At 39.5% G+C, this 20955-nt stretch overlaps 1 protein-coding gene across 2 annotated transcripts in view; it reads right to left on the bottom strand.

Moving 5' to 3' along the window:
* The window catches only part of LOC124304695 (uncharacterized), a 31263-nt gene extending 28778 nt beyond the window's left edge, over nt 1-2485 (bottom strand). Inside the window, exons 1-2 of one of the 2 annotated variants that reach the window (XM_046763237.1) lie at nt 2398-2485; nt 1827-2038 (exon numbers count right to left, since the gene is read on the bottom strand). The gene's annotated coding sequence lies outside the window, so the exon portion shown is untranslated. Of the gene's footprint in view, nt 1-1826 lie in introns of both variants that reach the window. The other variant, XM_046763236.1, reaches the window with a different exon arrangement.
* Between the last annotated feature and the right edge of the window lie 18470 nt (nt 2486-20955).

Below are 20955 nucleotides of genomic sequence, written 5' to 3'. Positions count from 1 at the left end.
TTTAAATTGTGATATTTTTGTTTGGGTTATTTCCAGGGTATTTGGTCCTAGTATCTACTAAATTTTTTCACATTTTCGTTCCAGTACTCGCGCAATTCGGATCGGTGTTGCAGAGACAATACGGGGGGTGTTTAAAGGGTCCGAAAATACTGTTTGAAGAGACGATTACAGGTTCAGAAGGCTGGCGAACCCTTCTCAACTCAACCTTTCGAATCCCGACAGTTCTGCAGACATTTCCAGGGATCGCATAAATTCCGGCATAGAAGATCCTGGCGAGTCGAGTCGTTCTCCGCATTGATAATTGCGCGTCCGACTAGCCGTCGGCCAATTAGCCGATTCGCAAAAGCTTATTAATTACGCTCGTAAGTCGCACCTGCCACGCCGCAGGACGGATTCCCCCTCTTACTCCGGTCCTTTCCATTTGTCCACGTCTGAATTACCGATACGTTTCAGAGCCGAGATTTTGCCGCGGCTCGCAGCCTCCGAGTCCGGTTTTGACAGCTCTGACGCATCGCGGCGAGTGTGAAAATATCCGTATTACACAGAGAGATATGTAAATCTTATATATATATATATATTTATATATGGAATGACAGAGTTATAAAGCGAAAAGTAACGGAGTGTTGGTACGACATGTGTCCGCGTTAAAATAGTAACCGAATTACACCGCGTTGTGCTTAGGGGGTGAAAAATCGCCCCCGTTATGCCGCTGCGTAAACGGAAGTCAAAGCGGCCGATTTTTATTTTCTCCATTTTTCGACGTTGCGGGCTTTTATGAAACGCGGCTTTTTTTAGTCGGCGATCGTTTCTTTCATTTCCTATCGTTGTACGCGTTTGTACGACTGATAAGATCGAATTAATGTAAAAATATTTTTTCACGGATTATATGCCCGGAAAAGGATGGATGTGTCCTGGGATTTACTTTTTTGGCTTAACGACTCCGGTTTTACTTTTTCAAAATACGATTTTCAAGCTCAAGTTTATTAAAGGTTTTCAGCGCACCGTTTTATACGATGATCAAGTTCGTCCACGAATTGGAAAATATAATCTGGTAACATGAGTCATCGTGCCAAATTTGTACAATTTTGACAAAAATTTCAGTCACCGTAATATTGCGTTGAAAAATCGTTGGTTTCTTTCAAGTTTCCTGGCTGCACTGAGAGAAATTTTTACTTCCCGTTACCGCTCAGTTCTTGACTATTTTCATTTTTTACCTCAATCGAAAAATACAGTTCTAGGTAGAAAATGAAAATTAGTCGGAAAATGGTTACGCGTATCTCGTTTTTCCTAATTCCAACAACATTGAAACACTTTTTTTAACGATACCTGTCTTACTCAATTTTTCTAGTTACTGTAACAAATGAAATTTTTCTCAGTGTGCAACTATTCAAAATTTGAAAAATGTATAAAATTGAATTATCGATAGTTTGGAATATCGGAAATCTAAATTACCGCCAAGATTTCGTTGAACCGTTTTATACACTAGGGTGTAGAATAAGCAAATATGGTATATTACGTGCCTGTAGATAGCAGCTATTGTCTGTCCTCGATATCTATCTATATCAGCTGCTGCTAAATTCGGATGAATAATCGCAGCCTCCCGGATACAATCTCGATACTATATCCGCAATAACCGTTTACAAAGTCAGAATTATGACCGTAATTATTTCCCGCGTTGTAACGATAAAGCTACACACACGGAGCGGGGTTGAAGTTCCGAATTTGAAAAGTTACGAAAGCGCCAAATTCAGAGTTTTTTGGTGGCGAAAGTTAAACCAATGAAATCAAACTTTAACGAAATATCAAAGTTGGGAATTTGCACTTACCTCTCGGATTAAAATTGCGCTTCAACTCGCCCTTCCGCTGTCTCTCTCTCTCTCTCTATTTCCCTCTTCAGGGCGATTATTTGTATCCTTTCGTCGCCATTTAACACCTTATCCACTTATTTCCACTTTTTGTTTCCGTTGGAAGAATAAAGAGAAAAAAAAAACAAAACTCGAGGGTAATTATCCAAGTCTTACCTTAAAAAAAAAGGTGTCTAAAACACGCCACCGAGTCGAGTTCTCAGATTTTCATGTTTGCGATTACTCGTGTTAAACGATTGTTTGTAAAATAAGAATAAAAGAAGAAGAAAAAAAAATATTGAAAAATAAACAAATAATTACATTCACAAACAGGACGTGGCGAATTATATCGAAACTTTATCCTAGCGCCGGTTTATACCTTGAAATTAATTATTCTCAAACACGTTATTTGTCACAGAGAATTTCGTCTCAGCTGTGATTGTCGATAAAAAAAAAAACAAATAAAAAAAATAAAAAAATCACCACACCATGGGAAAAACTGTTCTTCCTATCGATATCGTTTCGGAAAGCTTTTGCCGCGTGCCGTTTTTACTTTTTCACCGCCGTTGGGATGCGTGCCCGATATAATCGCACGTGTCCAACACAATTATTAGCCTTTGTCCCGTGTTTGATAAATGGACCACCGCATATGGCGCTTCGCGCTCGACTGCGAGAAGAGATTTTCTCCACCATCCTCTCGGCCGTATCTTCTCCCACCGTGACTCCCCCTCGATCCGTGACGTCATTCATTCACTATACGCAAGCCCGACGATTTGTGTTTGTGTGAGTAGCGTACAGAGGACCAGATACAACGTATACGCGTGTCTGTAATGTGTAATGTGTGGGGATGAGAGGACGAGGTTGTTTAATATTCGGTGAAATCTGACGAATCGGATAATTTATTCCACCTTACACCGCGTATTAACGCGTGACGCCCTAAGCCTGATACCTAAATCTAAACCCACCACCACCACCACCCCTTCACCCCATCTGTCGGCTTGCCAAAACTTTACTACACCACTTGTAATTTTCTTTATTTAGTCGTTTATACTTTTCACCATTCACCGACAAGCTACGGGGTGTATTTTTATCAATTTTATACCGTTACTGTTCATCGATTGTTTGTAATGAAGCCGAAAGTATTGAAAGAGATTGAAAATTTTTTTTTTACTATCGTTATTGTGAGGTGAAAAAAAATCAGTGAAACGGGTGAATGAATTTTTTTTTTTTTATACACGTCGATTATGTTTGATTGGAGCGTGTATAAAAATATGACGAGATCAAATTTTTCCAACGCAATAATGCAAAGATATTTCGATTTGTTAATTGACAAATGATTCAACGATTACAAATAATTACCTTACACTTTCATATATATATATTCAATTGTTTTTCATTAAATTTCCGCAATAACACCGACATTCCCATTCCCGTGAAAAATATACATTACGATCATATTTGCATAGTCGGATTACTATAATCGGTCTCTCCTTTATGAGTCAAAAGCGGGGTGAATATCGCTGCATTACGGCTGAAAATTTACACTTCTCCTATCGAAAAGATTACACTAATGAATCAAACGGACGGTGAATGGAGGAAATGAGTTAAAAAACAAAAAACAAAAAAAAAAACGACACAACGTTTTAGATAAAATCAGCTCGTTCGAACAAATAATGGACGAATGTTTGTGTAATTTTTTTTTTTTTTTCAAAAACTATTTTCACTTTCAATTTTAATTTCTTACCAGCGATTTCTCCGCCGTGATTCATTGCCAGCTCGTTACTTCCTATTGTGATGATCGTTAGGGTGCTTTTCACGTGTGAATAGACGTATGCGGAGTGAGCATCGATCATAGGGCCAATAAAGAAGAAAGATGAAAAAAAAAATTAGACAAAAAAGAAAAAAAAAGAACGGTGAAAATCGTTTGGTATACAGGCATGTTACTTATCCCAAGGCGTTAAATACCGGTCTCATATTTAACCCCGAAGGTAGTTCTGTACCACTGTTACATATCTACCGTAGAATTCTACCGAATCGTATTATTAAAATGGACATAAATATCACGAATATAAAAGTAAATTTGTGGCGTCGTAGTTCGAGGAGAGGAACGAAATGAAATTCTGAAAAACAAAAAAAAAAAAACAAGAGAGAGAGAAAGAAAACCCAAATTTCATCGGTTTTGCGGAATATACTTATATGTATTATATACATATAATACAGGTATCTGTATAGATTTCCACAAATATCGAGGAGTCAGGATGGTAACTACGTAAGTTCGTCCCGTAGAGCCAATAAGCGAGTGCAGTGCTCGATTTGAGGATATATGTATATATGTATATATGTATATATATATATATATATATAGGTATGCACAGGAGCCTGAGAAAACTTTGCAGGCGAAACTTTGCCGCTCGAGCGGAAACCTTTTTTGTTTCATTTTCTTTTTCTTGCGTTCTTCCTCGTACCGTCTTTTTTCTTTCTCTCGTTTACTCTTTATCTGTTTTACCCTATTTTCTCCCCCGCTTCTTTTTCCTCGTATTTTTCTTCTTCTTCTTCTTCTTCTTCTTCTTGAGTTAGAAATAGAAGATCAGGAAAAATAGCCAAAATTCAAGGGGAACCGTGACGTTATCTCCCCCCCTCTCTCTCTCTCTCTCTCTCTTTCTCCGTCTCTTACTCTCTTTGCGCTTTCGAATCGTATGTACTTTGAACCGCCAACTGTCCGAGGCACCTGTCAACTCGACCCTTGAGCCCTGAAAAACAGCAACCGGCACCACCGTCGAGGTTTTTACAGAAAAAAAAGATCCCTTGCCGACCGCTTGGCCATTGTACCGAATGCGTGTGCCATCCGTTCACCATTAAAATAGAACTGCATCACAGCGGGCCTCTGCATGGTTGTCGTGTCCGTAAGGGTGGAATTGTGTATCGGCGGGGATAACTTTGACTTTAAAGATAAAAGGCGCGCTCTTGCAACGCGTTGTGAACAATGTAAATGTAAAGTTTTTGACATTGCTCTTCGAACTGATAAAAGGGCAAAATATGCCACTTGGGGAAAAGAAATTAAACATCGTTGCAATGTTTTGAATAATTTTAGTCGTTACTTCGGTACCAAATGTGAGGTGATTGTGTAATATTGTGTATCCGTCAACTGTGCGGAAAAATTGCATCGAGGATAATATTGTGGAACTGTTAAACGTACGTAAAAGACAGACGCCCGTCTCTGTGAAACTTGTGAAAACAGTCGGTGCGTTCTGGCATTTAGATTCGTCGACGCATCGCCACGGCCACGGTGTGAAAACCACACTTATGTAATTACGTGGGAATGCTCGGGGATCTATCGCGGCTTAAAAGCTCTAAATACAGATCAGACTCGGGCGGTGATGTATGGCCCAAATTTGAAAGAAGGGAAAATCGAAGCGAGTTATTTCTCGATTCCCGCCCGTTTGGTGAACAATTTCTTTTACGTAACGCGAGCATGTTTTACGCGCTTTTCCATGCTCGTTTTTCATACACAAAGTACACGTTTCTACGACGGTAAAGTGAATCCGCGAATGCGCATGCGCGGAGTACAGAAAATACCGCTTTTATGTCCTAGGAGTTGAAAGTTGTCTTTTCCGTACTTCCGCGCATGCGCTGTAGCGAACAAATCTGACATTACGCGACCCTAACCTCAATTTCGTGCTTCGTTAGAAAAACGTGTAACATACTCCTGTTATGTAAATAATCGTATGCAACAAAGAGTCAACGGTATTTTTGCTGCGAGTATTTGCAATATTCGTCTTCGGCTCACCTACGATTCATATTGGAAACTCACGCTCGGTCCGAAAAGACCGTATTAGCCTAAAAAAAAGTGAACCTGATCAATAAAGACCAATTACTATTAACGTATCGATTACACAAATTCCCTATAATTAATTTCCCGAGAAAGAAACATGGAAAAAATTTCGTGGCGATCGAACAAAAAAAAAAAAAAACACGACCAAAAAAACCGCGTTTCCCTTTCCAAGGTTTTAATTCAAATAAGCTGTCCAAACTTACCCACGGATCTCCAAAATCTCGAAATAAAAATCCCGTGGACAAAATTGTTTTACAGTACCTACCAAACCGCAGACACACCTAGCGATTGCTTGTTACGAAGAAACTTTAAAGTTGTGTAAAAAAGTGTAACTTGGCGCGATAGCGATTCGAGGGATAAGAAGAAACTCGAACTCGTACCGTTAAGGGCAACGATAAATTCCGAAAGTAAATCTGCCCCCTGCTTCGCACACATAGAGAAACACTATTCCAGTATTGCTAAGCTGCACTGCGGCACATCTATCTATACACACGTACACCTACAAAGTACACGTCGCACATGCAATGAAATTGCCGTTTGGTGCACCAGATTTCCTCTTCCTTATTCCTCACACACACACACACGTGTGTATATATATTATATATATGTAGCAGCGTTTCGTGCCGGGAATATAATTTATCGGAGTTGGAATTTTCCCGCCGGATTCGAGAATGGAGGGAGGGTCGGACGGGGGGGTGGGGGGTGGGAGAGCAAAGGGCAAAGGGTTCGAGTTTCCCTTTCCAAGGGAGCAAGGGAACAAGTCGTCGTTCCCCGCAACCCTTGTCCACTCCCTTCTAAACAATCTCTATATAGTTGTTGCCGCTTCATCCTTCGACGCCCTTGAAGCCCAACGCGTTTACCCTTAACTTAACCGCCACCCTTTTAATTGCCTAATGGCCGGCGTTCAAACGCCTGTTGTTCGCTGCTCTGCTTGGGACACAGCGCATATTGTACCTCATAGTACTTCGTGTATCGTTCTTCGCTACGCGATCGATCGATGCGAAAGTTTATTCTCGAAAATGATCTACTTACCAAGATTGTAGAATATATCTTCTAACGTCATTTTGCGGGGTTTGATCCGAGTGTCGACAAAATTACGGTTTTGGAAAAAATTTTACCACGCGTAAACAGAGTCGGTTGTTGTTGTTTTTTTCTTTTTTTTTTATTTATTTAATTTTTTTTTTATTTTTTATTTTATTCGGAGGAAACATAATTTGATATGGAAGATTTTGGTCGAGTTTGTGGTGCAGGGAATATTAAACACCGTGGCTAACAAGTAAAGTAAATGGAAATTAAAGTTGGCGTGGAAAATATGTTTAAATATACTTTTATAACTTATCTTCAACCGGTTTGGGCAATCGTGTTTCGATGTTTTTGTATCTGTAGTAAAAGTGAGGAGGAGATCTGGAAGAAGGGAGACCGACTCGAAGAGAAGAGGATTCCCCAATTTCAACCAGCATGCAGTTCTGACAGGGTCACCATCAGTCATCGTTACAACAGTTTTTCGAGTTCGTCTTTTCTCCTCCGACGTTTGCGTCTAGATTATTGTACGTTACACAGGGTGTTCCATTTAAGTTGACGCGGCATAAAACATATTGTGAAAAATGTTCGAAATAATAGTTTCACGATTCGAAAAGGGCGACAAACTGATCCGTCGTACTTTTCGTTAGGTTGACGTTTGCAAAGTCATTTGAAAATTAACATTGCCTTTTCAAATGGGAACGTAAGAACGTAAATTTACACAAAAAAAAAAAGAAATTGGAAAATCTTTATTTCAAACTGTTATTTCTACTAAATCAATTTTACAGTTTGAAATAAAATTCTTTTTTTTATTTCAACTTTCTTCATTTCTTGTAGTATCCAAATCACGAGATATTCTGCTGCGTCAACTTAAACGAGTCACCCTGTATGACAACGTGACACTGTAACAGTCGAATTAGCCTGCCTAAATCATAACAAATTTGAATGTCAGTGAAGGTAAAGGCTTGACCGTCGTAGCTCTATGCCCACAAGTTTTCTCCTCACCGTTCCTCGATCTCACTTCCTCGACGGCAACTGAACCGATAACACGTGTCGAAACATAAAATATATATATATATTTCTCAAAATGGAGTGAGCCTTTCGAAAAACTAATCGTTTATTGAATTATTAAAGTTGAACAATCGCCTAAATTACACACAAGAAAATAAAAAAAAAAAAAGGAAAAAGTATACACAATAAAGGAACCTACGAAAAGGCAACAAGGGCAATCGAATAAATTAACGTACGAAACTGGACAAACACGACACTAATCATACTCGGATCGCTAATGATAGGTTTGTATTATGCATACATTTATATTACTTTTACACATATTATCCACATTTTATACAAACAATCACGATTTTGTCAGCTGGTTACGTGTTCCGTTTTATTTGTTCTTGTTCCTGTCATTAAACGTCGGCACGGAGACGCGAGCGAAAGTGATGTACGAAATTATTTATTATTGTTTAATTTATTAACGTGTATTGTAAGGAAAGAAGGGCATTCCGTTACGATACGTTCGCAGTGCAGTGAGACTTTGTTGCAGAGAATCGCGACGTATGTTTCGGCAAAGTAGCGACGCAAAAGTATTTCAAATCGTTATCACATGTGAACTCACACTCGCGTGCAATGTTTACCTGTCCGTCTATACTTCAAATCTCTCGTTACAAATCTGCTTTGTATCTACGTGTATTCTCGCCTGTAAATCGTCAGTTATCGTTCTCTTCTCTCGCTATACGCATCGCGTCACCTGTGTATCTTTCTTAAATAAATAATCTCTACCGAGCAATTAATTATTACAGGCATCCCGCTTTTATAAATAGTTCTGTTTATTTCTTTCTTTTTTTTAAACTCATAGAAACAGCGATAAAATATATGGCATTTTTATTCATTCGTCAATTCGATCACTCACACATTCGCCACACAAATTATTGGTCAAAAGGTGGAATAGGAAATCAATTATAAATTATAATTCGTTAGAATTGTCTCACAGCTTTTGCTTTAATAATTTTCTAAATATTCGGTCACTTACATATTTTGTTAAAATTTGGTCTTTTCGACGTTTGAATTGTTTCCGGGTCATTATCTTTCGGTTTCGAGCAACGCGGATTATTTGATGTTCTTAATGGCGACACGTTAATCACGAAAATTGTTCGCAAGGTTTGTACCTTACTTGTCACCGATTTGTTTATATCGCGACGAAATCTTCGTGAGATAATTTGTATGAGAATATTGTTTTAATGCTTCACAAGGTCCAATCTCTACGTGAAAAAAAGAAAATTACTTGAAAATCAAATTTTTGCACGTGTCGATGGTTCAAAAAAATATATATTTGAATCGCTACAAACTTCGATCTGATAAATCTACCAGATTCAATCGATGTAATTATTTTAAAACACAAAAATCTGTAGCGTAATTGAATGAATAAGGTAAATGAAATCACTTCTGTTTCAAGCGTTATTTCTTCCCACCATCGCAGGCATGTAGTGTACATATTTTTTCGTGGGCGTCTCTCGACTCTTCGCTCTAAAAATGATCCACCGCGTTCAATAAATCTTAATAGAACTCCCGGCCGCATTAACAGCGCCTCGTTCTTCGTCCGATTGTCATCTACTCAACAACTGATCGATGCTTCCTTTTCATCTTTGCCTACGCGAATATTTTGCGGTAAGATTTTTAACGAGTACGTGAGCGAATTGTGTTCATTTCTCTTGGCGATATTGATGGAAACCTGAATCCACAAAAACTGATTTTGCGTTGCGATCACCAAAAAAGGATCGACGACAGCGGAAAATGTTTAGGCGTGCCTCGTTTTTCCTAATTCCAACGATATTCAAACAGTTTTTTTTAACGATACCTGTTTTACTCAATTTTTCTAGTCACTCTAAACAAATAAAATTTTTCTCAGTGCGTGTATCCTAAGTCTGGTGAAAAATTATCGAGCCGCCAAAAGCGTCTCGAGATGGAGTTTTCCAAATTAACACCGACGGCTGCGTTCCATCCGAAGGAGAGAAGCAAAGCCGTAAAACTGTCACCAAGAGCTGCGGTAGAGTGAAACGGTGGGCTCTTAAATTTTTGAAACATACCAACGGTCCGTCGATAGCTGCTGTCTTTGGCCTAATCGTGGCTAACGAGTATAGGTAAATACGTACAAAACCTTAAGTATACAGCCATGTGAGTGAGAAAGCTTGGAAAGTTTTTTCATTTTTTTTTTTTTTTTTTTACAAAATCACAATGCAATGCCACGTGTGTATAATTCGGTACCCGCATTTCGGGAGTCTCGATGTCTTACATACGCCATAACCGAGATGCGATCCCATAAACGTTCGGATCGTGACCGAAATACGAACCTCCTAAGAGTTTTGGAAAATTATAGAAAATAAAACAAACAAATATTATATAAATAGGAATAAAAATATTCCCGTATCCTACCCCGAAAACTGGGCATTTATACATCGTATATATACCCTCTGCCTCAAGATTCCCATATGCAGTTATACGCATATGGGTATATAATATCCACCATAGCGCTGAGAGAGCAGCTGCAGGAAATGATTTTCCCAAATCTTTGTATTCCCCGTTCGTTTCTGCGTAGAAAAACTTTTACTCCGATCGGTTTCACTACGAGTAAAAGGGAATTTTTCAACCCTGCGGTATGCTAACGATAATAATATATACGTATCACGTGTCTAGTGGTATAAGGACGCAACGATAAAAAGATGTATTTCCTCCTCCTCCTCCTCCTCGCTGTATTTACGCGAAAAACATGAGGATGCATTGAGAAACGTTGATATTGAAAAATGGATCAATTAACGGTAAAAAGTAGCGAATGTAACTGTCGGTTATGTCATTTCGTCAGAAAGTATACGAAAAATAAATCACATTCGCTAACAGTGTAAGTAATTCGCGTGTTTCCACACACGACCTTAAAGCATTACGTTTGATATTATTCGTTTGTAAGATATATGTATAATTAAAAAACAATTATCCCGAAATCGATAAATGTTTGTGTTTCGAAGGTTTTTTTTTTTTTTGCATCGTATGCGATAAAAACACAAAAATGGCGGATGCGACCCGGTACCATTTATAAATGTGATAAATAAAGATATATATTGGTGTTAAAAGGGCGTATCCAGCAAACCATTATCTATTTTTTTCGGCTAATTTTTGTGTACGTTTTGAGGGCGTTTGGAGCAAATTTCTTAAAAAAAAAAAAATCATACGCCCCTCTATCACCAAATTTTCCTCTTTGGCGCATACGTCCGTATACAATTAGACACCCGATATACATTAGGGTGGTCCTTATATGGGGTGAAAAAAATTCATGACGGATCCTGTCAAATCGGTTCGAAACGGTGAAAAAAAAATCCTCAATTTTTACAGATTTTCATTCAAGTTTCAAATTATTCAAACATATGCTCGTTCGCTACATTTTGTACGGAATTTTGTTTGAAAGTTATGAATGGGCAAAAAAAAAAACACGTTCTCGAATATTCGGCGAGATTAATTTTTTTTTCAGTGAAAAAAAAAAAAAAAAACAGTAAAAACGTTAGGCCGTTTTGCAAAAGCATTTGAAGCAAAACACTATTACTTATTTATTTTATTTTTATTTTTTTACTTAATCTAATCGTTCGACATGTTGAGAGAAAAAAATTGAATCAATTTAGCGCACATTTCTCACGGTACACTCCAGTTGTGATTTTTTTTATTTATAACTGAAAAACAGATGAATCTCGCTAAATATTCGAAAATAAAATTCAATAAAAAATACAGCGCACAACGAGCATGTTTTTGAATAATTTGAAACTTTCCGCTTAAACGGGGAGACACTTATCGAGGAATGAAGCAAAAAATCTGACAAAATTAGAGATCTTTTTTTTTCTTTTTCCGTTCTTTCTTTTTTGACCCCGTATAAGGGCCACCCTGATATACATACACCATATGTATATATAGGAAGCAGGCAATTGCCAGCTTCCACATAAGGGCTAATCGCGAGACTGATTGTGAGACGGGACATGCGGCCCTCCTTGATCCCAGGAATGTCCGTCCCCCGAAGACCCTTCTTCGGTCCGGGTACCTAGGAGATCATCCGAAGCCCCGTATTCTACCGAAGTAGGGATCCCGAGCTCGGATTCCCGGAGTCATCAAATGGCAACAAGAGGCCATTAAAAGTGCAGCAACGCTCTTAGCGCAACGTCTAATCTTGAGGCTGCTTAGCAGTTTCCCCGGCTGTTGGTCCCCGCGTGCTGAGGGTGCCGGAAGAAGGTCCGTGTATCGCTGTACGGAAAAACCGAATGTATACAGGCTTACCTAGAAAATGAAAATCACCAATCACTGCGCCCTTTTATGCCCGTTTATACCCTCTCAAAGACTCTCGACTGCGAACGAGAAGTGTAATTATAAGGGGGACCTCGGAGACCGGTTGACTTTGACAAATGGGCTGTGTGTCGTTATACAGATGAGAAATATATGTATCGGATGTCTGAAGTGAAGACTAAAAAAAAGCATTGAAAACTGATAAGGCTTGGATGTTACGCGTTGAACTGATCTGATATTATATTTCGACTTACTGGGTTCCTGTAATACCGAACATCAACGGAAAGCGAGCAAGTTATTTCACTACGCAACTACAGTCGATGTAAATAAAAAAGTTTTATTTAGTTATTTTCGTATTATTGGAAATATCGACTTTGCAAGAGTGTCTGATAGGTCTGAAAATTTTTTCATTCTCTTTCACGTGCGCCACCGCCGAAATTTTGCCGCGTTAATAATCAGGCAGTCAAATAATTATCTACAGCGATGTTTGAGAAAATATTTGCGTACAACTTGACTGAATCTGTAAATATTTTTTTTTTTTTTTTTTCACCAGTTGACGCAAAGTGGTTCCCCAGAGCCCATATTTTCGTTACGAAATTGGTGGAATATATCGAGTAAATTATCCCTACGGTATACAACGTACACGGAGACATATATGACACCGCATAAAGAGGGGAATAAAAAAGATAAACGAAACGAGAGCAAACAGATATTAAGCTTTGAAGTTTTAGAAGCTTACAATTAGTCAGGGTAGACGTGTGCATGATTCTTTTTCTTTTTTTTTTTGGAGGGGGGAGGACACTGATTTTTTCTTTTTTTTTTTTTTTTTTATCTTTATGGTTTCGTTTTATGGCTCGTTTGACACGGCGAGAAACGAACATTGCGACGTTAACAAATTGACAACCCCTGTGTAGGAGATATTTGGGCATGAAACCGACTCGCCGAAATTCCCAAATCGCAACACCCGAGTGCGATGGGATCCTGCGGGCAAACAGAGGCGTAAACCCTGCATACATACACGTGTATAATATTAAATGTAGGTATATATGCGCATATTCTACAGCCTGAAATTCTGGCTCGCCGTTAGCCAACGTACACAGATGAAACCGACTCAATCGGAGAGTTGAATTGCAGGCTGGTTCACTCCGATATCGTCGAAATACATCGGCTATATCCTTGTGTGTGTGTGTGTGTAATAACTGGACGGCTAACGCTCTCGGATACAAATTAATTAATCGGCAGCGATGTGTCGAACTCTATGATGGTTTGGAAAATAACCAAAAGTGTCAATATTTCAACGGTGGGTGAAAATCTGTTTTACCTATAACGGCTATAACGTAACATACGTTGTTGTTGCTCGAATTATTCGAATTTTGTGAAATTTATAGTTAATCACATTTCATTCTCATCACTTTTCTTCGATCGCAATATCGTATTATTAGTTATAACAATTTATCAAAAAATTACTTTTGATTTTTAGAGAGAGAAGAAATCAGGGGAATTCTTTTTTTTCTTGGTTTTTTGTTCTTTGCTACCTTTCGCTACGAATTATATTTTTCCATTCTCTCATTTCAACGATATATTTCGTCCCCCCCCCCCCCCCCCCCGCCGCTTTTTAACATACGTCGAGTATCGAAAGCTCACTTCACTTTTCACAACAATATCCATCGGCATCAGGGTTGAGGGTCGCCTGTATAAACCCAGACATCGGAACGCTGCAGGCTCGCCGAATTTTTGTTTCACCGCTTTTCACCCCCTTCGTTTTATTCTTTCTTTCTATTTTTTTTTTTTTTTTTATTGTTTTTGCTCAGCGGCAAATGTTAAACCCCAAACGCCTTTTCACGGTTCCGCTGTTTTTATCAACCCTACAGCGTGTCTTGCAGAGTTACTGTCAAATAAAAATCGGAGCTCGTCTTCCTGGATGTCACAGATTGTCGAGTTGAAAAAATCCCGTACACTTGTTCCAGAATCTCGTGTTAACTTTTCGAAAAATTTATCACTCGTAAGCTTAGCACTTGACCCTAAAAATCACTTTCAGATCGATACGAATTTCGTAGCGGCAAAAAACTAAACGAATTTTGAACGAACTTTAAACCTTTCAAATTGCGCCTGTCATATATCTATTTATATAAAATGTCGCCTCACTTTACGCGGCTTAATTACGTGTCCATCCCAGTGTCGCAAAATCTTTGCCATTTTATCGCCATCGCGTAATTCCTGCACTATAAGCTGTCTGTAATGTAACATCGCTGCTGGTGCAGCAGTCGAGGATCTGTTGGACAGTAACTGGTCTATTACTGGCTTTATTGAGATTGGAAATCAGGCGTTGATTACCACTAGAGAGAACGAGAGAGAGCGAGAGAGAGAGAGAGAGAGAGAGGGAGAACTCATAGGCCACCCGCGTAGTTATAGGATCGGCTTTAGATCACGAAATTATGGCAGTGGGTATAATTTTTGGTCGGCAAAACATGTCCGCTTTTATAGGAACGAGCTGCAGATTAAATGCAATGCAGAGTTCCGCGTCTCCAAAATTTCTCCATGAAAGACGTCCGGTACTATTGTAGGTATGTATGATTTACAGTGCTCCGCGAGTTCTCCCATAATTTATACTGAGCGAACTTTCGGGTATGATGACGCGAATCGTATTGTCGGTTGAAGTTCTCGCGTTAGTATAATAATGTAAAACCAAGAGCTCAGATGTCGCGCCAAATCGTGCGATAGATCATTTTCAAACTCGCGATCACGCGCCGTTGCTATTATGCGAGTCAATGCGAAACTGGATCGAGCAAACCAACCGCAATTTACACCCGAGTTTGTATTATGCGCTTTCAACGAACCGTGATTCGCAAAACATATTCCCCCAAATTACGATGTGAATCTGGATTTGACGCGGTGCTCAACTATTCTTGCCGTTCTCAGTTACGCCATTAATAATCGCATAGTCGTGAGTTCATCAAACACTCAAAAAAATGTTACCAGAAATTTATTTTCTTTCTTAAATTCCTAGGTTTGATACTAAGTTATATACTTAAGAAAAGTAAAAGTTTTGCGAATTTTTCAGGAATGTTCAAACCGTTCGAACGATGCTTTAGATGATCATAAATTAAAAGCGCTAAGGGAAATTGAAAAAAAAATCGGCCCGTCATTTTCCTGGCACTGTTTCACAGTTCGGACAATTGGATGACATTTTTTTGAACAAAATCAATAACGGTGAGGGTCAGATGTTGATCGGGTTCGCATAAAATTCCCCATAAGTATATAAATTCGATGGTGGATCGATTAAGTAATTTCACTTTTCACCGTCCAACCATTCTGATCGGTTCAATGTGAAAAGTAAAATTCCATAATCTCGACCCTGGTCCATTTGAAGAGGGTGAGGTTCGACCCAAAGCTAGGTAATTATATCGTCAAGAGTTGATCGCAAATACGTCAGCTTAGACCGTGCAGACTGCTGCTGGATGCAGGTGATGCAGTTTAAGCCGTAGCTTTTCGACCCGACTCGACGGCATGAATATTGAATTTATACCTCGTCAAGTCTGTCGTTAACCGCATTACTTCTACCTAGAATCTATCTATACAGTTATAGCGGGTTGCGAAGTCTTGTATGCATAGGGTGAACTGCCCTTTATGCCCCATCATGAATCTAATATACACGTAATATGTACACGAGTTCACGATGATGCATGTATATAATATACATGTATAAATTGTTATATAACATATATATATATATATATATATATGTGTATATATATATCTGCTATTATAACGCACATGCTTGTTTAATATCACGTTTCACGTGCGCACACACGTACCAAGTTGGCGTGTACACGGTTCGATTCCACTTTTCGACCCTGCTTACAAGGGCGTGTCTTCGAGCTATTAACATTACGTCACTTCAAAAACTAATTATATCCATGCAAATACGGGTGTGCGCGTGTGTGCTCTCGCGTGATGAAATTGAACTGATAAAAAAAAACTAGACAGAGCAAGAAGAATAGCTGTGTACCGCGTTATTTCCGTAATGCGCCCCATAGGGGCCCCTAATTATAGGCAAATCGGGATACAAATCCACTCTGAGCAGCTCAGAGTTTTACCGGTGCGATATCAGCTGCGCGTTAACAAAAGAGCAGCGGAGATGCTCGGAGTCGAATTGTACTCTGGATTGCCTATAATCAGGGGCCCCCATGGGGCGCATTACGGAAATAAGCCGGTATATACCGATTATACGATGAAAACTTTATAAAACTCACCATCAAACATTGTCCGCAATTCTCTGTGCGTAAAATATCAAATTTCTTTTATCATTCACGATTGTTAAGAGAGATGGCACTAGATTTGGATCATTGACGTAAGATCAGCGAATTGGTGATAGTGGACGGCAGTGAGTGAATTAGGAAGATGGTTAAACAACTAGAGGAAATATTTTATCCAGGCACTCGATACGAACCGTACCGCTAAAAATCAGAAAAACAACTGAGGCTTACAGAGGTAATACATGAAATACACAGCCGATCTGTTCGCGAACAACGACAAGCGGCTAGGTTTGAGGTAAAGACGGATAGGTAAAGATTGCACGCGAGTGTGAGTGACATATGTGTGAGGACGATTTTAAACAGCGAGTGAAATAATCGCTGCTTGGCCGAAACGACGATCAAGTCTTGTAATAAGGCTGCTCTGCAAAAAAAGGCCGAATGCAGGTCCTGCCAAAGGTCCGTTGATAGACGTTATAGTCTGACAATACAATCGCCATTTTTGTTTCCACGGAAAATCCCTCATGCACAGACCTTCTCTTGTCCGCTCGTCTGTCTACTTGAGTCCTGCAAGTTGATCCAACAGATATGAAATTCAAAAAGTAACGATAGAAAATTAAACCGACTAAGGTTGATAAGACCAGTTTTGTTATAATTTTTTTTTTTTTATTATGTTATTAAGTCCGAGGACACGTATAATATAATATTGCACAGGGATACAAATTTTTTTATGCCGATTTTGATTACTTACATTATTCATATTTTTTCATCCCTTAACGCTGGAAGAATCATGTATCATATTTTAAAAATCCATGGTACGAACGATTTCACTCTTTACGCACAATACAGATAAATCATTGAGATTTTCCTGCGATACGAAACGCAAGACATTTTTTACCCTATTTACTAACGAGAAAAACCTCTCTACACTGCAATTTGTGACCATCAAACCCAGGTAAATTCTTAATGCGATATCGACGTTTGAATCAATGAGAGAACGGTACCTACATCCAGGCGCGTCTCCTTTCATTGTCTTTCTGGTTAAAATTTGTGAATTCAAATGTTGTAAAATTTGATTTTGAACATCGAAGGGCCGTAGCTTTTTCAGTCTTACGGTCAATCCGGGCCCATCCACGATCGAACATTTATACGTAGGTATAAAACGCGGCGGCCGGTGAGCGATGGCGATCCCGAACACCCTTAAACACCTTTGGCCACACCGACGAGGGATTTTCTTGTATGGCTGTGGCGCACACGAATGCATTATACAGAGGCTCGTTCGGAGTGCGTGTAACGTGTGAAGAGGGGTCTACGGTACACCTGTTGTAAATAGCAAGCTCAAAACGGAAAGCGTTCCCAGTTGGCCCATCCTCGTGAACGAGCCGTAGAGCCCGTTTGCAAAAACATTAATTACAAACGACTTGTTAGCCTTGCAATGAATTGCACCAACCGTTTACCTCGCTCCCCTGCAGACATTGCAGACAATGTGTACAGGAATACCTTTAACGCATGCCACTAACTTCGCAAATTTATACCGTAAGTACGAATCGCGATTTTATTGCTAGCAAAAACTTGAACTTGAACGTCGAAAATCGGCCTTTTATATAAAACGAAAATCTCTTATAATCATAGTGTTGTTTTTTTCGATTACATTTTTATTCAACGTTGATATAAAAAAAAGGCCGTTGGAATGGGTTTTCAAGGGTATAACTGAGGCGTAAGAAAATTGTCTGGAATGTTTGAAATTGAGAATGAGGAAATTTTGGATATTATTGTTATCCTGAATCCAAATCTGGGTGAAATATCAACCGATCACACAAATGGAAAAATCGGGACCGGTCTTTTGCGCGAGATTCAATTTTGCGAAAAATGAAACGAGACCGTAAGTCTCTGAGGACAAGTTCGTGGATATTCGGATATGAAAAACGAATTCGATCACAGGAAATTGTCTGCAATGTTTGTTTGACATCGAGAATTAGGAAATTGCGGATATCATTGTTATCCTGAATCGGAATCCGGGTGAAATATCAATCAACCACACAAATGGAAAAATCGGGACTGACCTTTTGATCGAGATTCAATTTAAATTTCTGCGGACAAGTTCGTGTATGTTCGTAGATGAAAATCGAGGTTCTCCCGGTTTTCGCCACACCGTGTACGAGGAATCGATCGGAATCCCGAATTTCCAAAGATTCGCATACAGCTATAACATAGCAAGGTGTATTCACCACAGTCAAAAGAATCAGTACCTAATTGGGGACACTTTTTACGAACTTGGTCGGCAGTTAATTAGCCCCTGCTCGTTAACGTTCCCTTGTATCTATAGCGTGTAGATGTAACGGCGAAGCCGGTGGAGGAGGGCAAAAAGCGAAGGCGAGAAGAGAGAGCCGCCGAGGCGCAAAGAGCGGTGGGAAGGAAGGAAAGAAAGAAACGAAAGGAAAAGAAAAGCGAGCAACAAAAAGAAGAGAAAAATAAGAAAAAAAAAAAATGGGGGAAAAAAAGAAAAGGAAGCAAAAAGGAAATAGAAAGAGAAAAGTTGTCGGTCCCTCAAGTCAATATGGTCGATGGCTGAGGTATTGGCTCCGTGTAACCTTCGTCGTCGTAAAGAAGGCGCGTGCAACCGGGGGAATTCTACTAGCCCTAAAAAATATACGCTTCAGGGGTGTGATTTCGATGAGTAAAAATTTCCCGCGCCCCCCCTCCCCCCCCCCCGAATTCCGGGCCATCGGACCAATGACGGGGCTTGTTAAAGGCGCGCCTCGAAACTTTTCTAATCCAAAAGCCAACGGGCCTGATATCGCCCTGGAGACAGATTAAGATCTCGCGAGTCAGACCGCGTGCCAACGAATCACGGAAGCTCTTTCTATGCATATTAGGCTGTTAAAATCTCTATCGGGAATTCGTTTTCGCTTATAGAAACCTCGGCGTGCTGCCGAGTCCTGTGTGGATAGCATACGTATACCTGCTGCTCTATATTACGCTATCCCGAGACTCGAGAACCTGGAAGTCGATATACCTGCTCTAAATTTCACGGTACATTTCTTCGCCCTTTTTTTCAGAACCCCCTTCATTCTTATCGGCTGTTCAAAATCCACGCCATTTCTCGCTTATACACACACAGATTTTATCTGTCAAGTTGAAAAGTTTTTTTTTTTTTTCTTTTTTTCTTTTCCAAATCAATCGCCATCCGTTTCTATTTTTTTTTTTTCTCAATTTTACGAACTGTAAACTGAAACGATTTCGAAACACAATTGTTCTTATTTTTGTACGCATGTATTTTTTACATTAATGTAACGACGACTAGAATAATCCGTGCGATTTTTAACTGGTAGGTAATAAATACAACTGAAACTCGACGATCTGTGGAATACATGTGATATATTGTATTTGACAGGTTTGTAGAGGATGTTTGATTATCTTCGTTGTTATCGGCACGGGTTTGATTATACGGAACGATTTTTCACGCGTGTAAATTTACCGAGGTGAAAAAGCGTCCGTCGGTTTGATGTGGAAATTAATTATCGGGATTTCTGTGGCGTCTGATTGACCTGAAGAAAAGGAAGGCGCGCGGAGGGTTGGATGTGCTCTAAGGGAATAAAGGAAGCGTGACCGAAAAGGGACTGCTCGAAGAGTGCCCCTATAAATTCAGCAACAATCTGATTTCGGAAATAGTGACCCCAGATCGAGGGCTCGGGGTGCAAGAAAGTTTAGTTTAGAGGGGTGGGAAAGGCAATAATAGATTTTCGCAATTTCCTGTCATTTTTATTACATTAAAAGGGGTTGCGCGCCCCTGCACGGCTGCAATTCGCACCCCCGTAAGAAAGCGCAACCATGAGCTTTGTCGTTGTCCGTACACTTTACCGAGTCGCGTTTCCGGTAAAACGCACCGCAATAATTCTACTCGCATATATAACTGCTCGAAAAGGCGAATTAAAAACCAGCGTTTATATCACCTCCGTTACGAAATATACCTTCTTCACCCCCGCGTCGCGGTTGCAATTTTCGAGACGCGTCACGCCGAGGGGATCTGCAAATGGGGTCGTTGCTTTTCGAGACCCTTGAAATTGACGCAATTTTCTTACTCGTTCGTTCCTCTTCGCCGTATGTATATATACATATATAACACCGATATTTTCTCTGCGCGTATTATATCGCAGCGGAAAAATTTCGGTACAAATATACGGAGAGTTTTACAATCCACCCCATTTATTCTTTTATGCTTTATTTTTTTATTAATTTTTTTTTTTTTTTCTCATTCTCTTTTTGAACCCGGGTAAATTCATTAGCTTTCACATCAAGCACATCAGGTATGAGGTATGTTATACCATTCGACGGTCACCGCGTTGACTGCACTGAGAGAGATTTTTATTTCCGGTTACCGCTCAGTCTTTAACTATTTTCATTTTTTACCACAATCGAAAAATATACATCCAGGTAGAAAATGAAAATTAGTTTTACAGCTGTAACCGGAAAGTCGAGCATCCGTTACTATTCTTTTTCATTACGATCACTGTTGCTATATTTTCTTGCCACTGTTGCGAAAATTTAACGCTCGTGCAAAGATAAATTGACGTTAAAGCCTTGTTTAACTAAAAAAGTAGAGTAAACCTCACGAACTGATTTTGCGTTGCAATTACCAAAAATGGATCGACGATAGCGGAAAATGGTTAGGCGTGCCTCGTTTTTC

The sequence above is a fragment of the Neodiprion virginianus genome, chromosome 5, assembly GCF_021901495.1.
Source record: "Neodiprion virginianus isolate iyNeoVirg1 chromosome 5, iyNeoVirg1.1, whole genome shotgun sequence".
Classification (NCBI taxonomy): domain Eukaryota; kingdom Metazoa; phylum Arthropoda; class Insecta; order Hymenoptera; family Diprionidae; genus Neodiprion; species Neodiprion virginianus.
Note: the sequence above shows the minus strand (reverse complement) of the source record. Positions and strands in the feature narration are given on the sequence as shown.